Source organism: Ruditapes philippinarum, unplaced genomic scaffold, assembly GCF_026571515.1.
Source record: "Ruditapes philippinarum isolate M1 unplaced genomic scaffold, ASM2657151v2 ctg340_1_1_1_1, whole genome shotgun sequence".
NCBI lineage: Eukaryota > Metazoa > Mollusca > Bivalvia > Venerida > Veneridae > Ruditapes > Ruditapes philippinarum.
This window is the reverse complement of record NW_026859220.1, coordinates 315901-321209: the sequence shown is the minus strand read 5'-3', so window position 1 is coordinate 321209 and position 5309 is coordinate 315901.

The window sequence follows — 5309 nt, the reverse complement described above, 5'->3', positions numbered from 1 at the left end:
GGGGGGTATTGAACTAATTTGTACCAAAAACCCCTCAATTTTTGCCTGACATAGTTTACATGGTCATGGGGTTCTTACATATTTCTATTCTTAGACTGGTTCAGCTACCAAGAGGCCATATGACCTCAGTAATCATGTAAATCCACCACCCCAGCCCCCTGACCCCCACTTAAGAGGTAAACATGAGATTTACTGTTTAAGTCAAATTTTTATTTGAAGCTGAAAGTTTTTTGAAAATTTCTTATTGTACAATTTCTTTGCACATTTTTTGCATGTATATGTTTTCTTCACCACTTTTTATAACATATCTTTTTTGTTATATCTCAATATTTGCATGATTTTTTTTTTATCACTTTTGAAAGAATTATCATATTTTGATATAATGTATGCATGTATGTGAATCAGTGGTTACCTGTAGCTGCTATTTGTATTTTGTTGAAAAATAAGGAGCTCCACTGTGGTCAAAAAGCCAAACAACAAGAACATTTGAATTTCTTGCAATTAAAGTAACAGGGGCACTTGTGATGAAAAAATAGCCTAAAGAAGTATACTTAGATTTAAATCTAAAACTGATTTTTGTGTGTGTTAATTTTAGACTTTAGGTAAGAGCATTTGGACACTTTCATTTCATTTCATTTTTTAAATGTATATTTTAAATGATACTTAGGCAAATTCTACCTGATTACTTTACCTGTTTATATATCATGGTTATTGTTTTCTTGTAGCTTATTGCCTATGGATTAATACAAAAGTGTGGTCAATAGCTAATTTAAAACTTTAGATTGAATATTTTATAGCCCTATAATACTGCATATAAAAACATTTTATAAACCCACTTTCCTGTATAAATAAAGTGTTTAATACCATCCAATGAGAAATGGTTAGTTTTTACAATAACCAAAGAAGAAATTACTGCACTTTTGCATGTCACTAAATTATCATTACTAGAATTATCAATTATTTTCCCATACATTTTATAAGATTTCCTACAAATTTAACTCTATTTGGTGTTTTCTTCTTTTTGATTTAATAGGCATATTGCAGATTTAATAATATGTAAATTTGCCTGGAATTAATCATTTACTGACTGTTAATGTACCCATTCTGGTTTATTTTGGTGCAATATTCATTATTACTGACAAAATATTGGATAAGTTGTCATTTTCATAAATCATTTCAATAGTACTTGTGGCAAAGTCTGTTAATTAAATAAGGAAAATGAATTATTACATGAAAACATTTAATAAACAAGAGCACTTCCTTGCAGTTTTAATGCTCATCTGTTAAAATCCTTAGTTATAGAGGAACATAACTCGAGAAATATTGCTTTAAGAATTATGCCCCTTGTCTAACAACTACACATTGATCAGCAAGTATTTCAAGCTCTCTTTCTGTTGATACTTTGTGAAATGTTTGAATAATGAGCTAAATCAAAGATTTTGCACATCAATATCGTAGCGATGATAAAAGCTGGTCATCGAAACAGGCGAGCTAAAAAATGATAAGCACATAAAAACAAAATTGGAATAAGTGGTTTTTTTTTGTACCTGATGTCAGTCTGTTCCAGAAATTAATTACACAATGAATTTATAGTTTAATAACGTGTTATAAAATTTAATATTACTGAATGCACTAGGATTCACCAGACACATTTGTGCAGGAATGTCATTTATTTATTCTTCAAATATTTATACCCCCAAAAACGAAGTTTGGGGGGGGTATATAGTAGTCACCCGGTGGTCGGTCGGTCGGTCGGTCGGTCCAGACGTCCGTTGCATTTTCCTTGTCCGGAGCATAACTTGAAAACTAATAGTTGGAATTCAATATAACTACATACAATGGTCAAGCACATTGAGAGGAAGTGCAGTGCACAAGAACCATAACTCTATCTCGACTAATTACAGAGTTATTGCCCTTTGTTACTTTTCCTTGTCCGGGGCATAACTTGAAAACTACTGGTTGGAATTCAAAACAACTTCATACAATTGTCAAACACAATAAGGGGAAGTGCAGTGCACAAGAACCATAACTCTATCTAAAGTTATTACAGAGTTATTGCCCTATGTTGCTTTTCCATTGCTTTTTTTTTGTCCGTTGCATTTTCCTTGTCCGGAGCATAACTTGAAGACAAATGGTTGGAATTCAATATAACTACATACAATGGTCAAGCACATTGAGAGGAAGTGCAGTGCATAAGAAACATAACTCTATCTTGACTAATTACAGAGTTATTGCCCTTTGTTACTTTTCCTTGTCCGTGGCACAACTTGAAAATTACTGGTTGGAATTCAAAACAACTTCATACAATTGACAAACACAATAAGGGGAAGTGCAGTGCACAAGAACCATAACTCTATCTAAAGTAATTACAGAGTTATTGCCCTTTGTTGCTTTTCCATTGCCTTCTTTTTTTTGTCCGGACCATAACTTGAAGACTAATGGTTGGAATTCAATATAACTACATACAATGGTCAAGCACATTGAGAAGAAGTGCAGTGCGAAAGAACCATAACTCTATCTAAAGTAATTACAGAGTTATTGCCCTTTATTACTTTTCCATTGCTTTCTTTTGTCCGAACCATAACTTGAAGACTAATTGTTGCAATTCATTATAACTTCATACAATGGTCAAGCACATTGAGAGGAAGTGCAGTGCATAAGAACCATAACTCCATCTTGACTTATTACAGAGTTATTGCCCTTTGTTACTTTTCCATTGCTTTCTTTTGTCCGGACCATAACTTGAAGACTTATTGTTGGAATTCATTATAACTTCATACAATGGTCAAGTACATTGAGAGGAAGTGCAGTGCATAAGAACCATAACTCCATCTTGACTAATTACAGAGTTACTGCCCTTTGTTACTTTTCCTTGTCCAGAGCAGGACTTGAAAACTACTGGTTGGAATTCAAAACAACTTCATACAATGGTCAAGCACAATAAGGGGAAGTGCAGTGCACAAGAACCATAACTCCATCTTGACTAATTACAGAGTTATTGCCCTTTGTTACTTTTCCTTGTCCAGAGCATAATTTGAAAACTACTGTTTGGAATTCAGTACAACTTCATACAGTTGTCAAGGACATTAAAAGGAAGTGCAGTGCACAAGAGCCATAACTCCATTTTGACAAAATACAGAGTTACTGCCCTTTGATACTTTTCCTTGTCCGGAGCATAACTTAAAACATACTGGTTGGAATTCAAAACAACTTCATACAATGGTCAAGAACAATAAGAGGAAGTGCAGTGCACAAGAACTATAACTCTATCTTCAGTATTTATAGAGTTATTGCCCTTTGTTCTTTTTCTTTGTCTTTCTGGACTTATTACAGAGTAATTCAATTAAACTTCATCAATGGCCAACCGCATTGAAAGGAAATGCAACATACATGAACCACAATTATCTTTAATTGCCCACAACCATAACTCTATGTTTCAATTCTATTACAAGGTATTCTGTTACTAGTAACATCCTCATTTCCAAAGCAGACTTGTGGGGGTATTAATCACATTTAGTGATAGTTCTAGTTTGCCATTATTAAAGTTATTGTAGAATTCACAGAATATTGCAATTTTATACAATTATTACAATATTAAGATAAGTTAATACATAATCAGATATCACTGCATATTGAAATAAAAAGTACATTTTGAAAATGAAATTTTGATACAAAAAATGATCGGATTCCAGATATAACCTTTGGGGTGTTTATACATTGTCTTCCATGATATTTTTCACATTTCTGTTTCATTATAGAAGAGTGATTATCCAGGCATTCAACTGGTCCTCATTTTTTTCTACAATTTCTTTTTTATACTTTCCTCCTTTTTTCCTCCTTTTTCATCTTTTTCCTACTTCCTTTTTTTCTTCCTTTTTCATCTTTTTCCTACTTTTTTTTTTGCTGAAACCTCCAACTATTCCTACAAATTGCATATTAAAAAACATTATAATTTAGAGGAAAAAAACTAACAAAAAAAAACAATCTTATAAGCAAGCAGTCTAGTGGGCTGTATTTTTTACCATAATTTATTATGATTGCAAATATTCATGTCCAATATCATCATCCACCCACTTAGCTCAAAAGGGAAAGCACCCAGTATGTAATCCAAGAAATAATGGTTCATTACTGGTTCATTAATCAGGTGAGGCATATTAATTATACCTTGACAATTGATCTTGCACATTAAGACTGATAGTCATGCATCATTCTCCTGTCATTCAGTGGTGGGATTACATGTGGGATTAGACTAGTTGTTCACTTGCAAAGAAATATTTATTTTTAACAAATATGAAATATATTTGACTGATGTAGCAAAATTTTTCATCGGTAAAATTAACTAATCATACCTATTCCATACTTTTTGCAAGGCCTTTTCAGCCTAGCCCTTCATGATTATATTCCAGTGAACTCAAAATATGTATCTTCAATGACAACACACTCAAAATTTATATATTTTTCCTATTTAGATTTTTTTTTCAAGTTTCCATAAGAACTTATACAGTTACGGAAGTATGTAATTTAAGTCTCTAGAACATGTTTTAGGTTTCATTAAAAACTTTAATAATTCAGCCATTGGTTAACAATTTTGTCTACTTCTCAGAAATACATCTAGTTTATGAAACTGTAAAAGTACAATTTTTTACCAAATCTATGTTATATACATTTGCATCTATTACATAAATTAAATGTCAAGTTGTTGCATAAATAAGTATAAATGATGTTAGAATACAGCTGTGTCCAGTCTGTGTATGTAATTTTCCGGCAGATGTTGATTTTATTTCGGTCGCTGCAATACAATAGAACACAGTAATATTATGAGAAATTAATCTTGAATTTTTGTGTCCTCATTTTTTTGTTATATCTTCGACATTAAACATCTTTTTGTGTGATATTTAAAATTTGACTTTCACATTTCACATGCTGAAGGTATTTCAGTGTGTTTTTGAGTAGTAATTAATAATCTGTAGTAATTCATACCCTTCATTGAAAAATACTGTTGTTGTTTTTTACTAAATAAAGACAGTTATTCATTTGCATATTTTTAATTTTTCTCTGTTTTAGCAGTTTTTCCTCTACGTTCAATGACATTTAATCTTATCTTACCTTAAACCTTTGTGATAATAATAAATGCAGGGGCGTCTGTAGCTGAGTGGTATAAGTGTCTGTCTTGAAACCATTTGCCCTTCACCACTGTGCTTTAAAATTGCTCATTGAATTCTTATTAAAAGACATTTAAGCCCTTTAAACCTCCAAAATTGAAGATTGTTTACATATTTCTGAAAAGCATTAATTTGGTATTTTGTTTT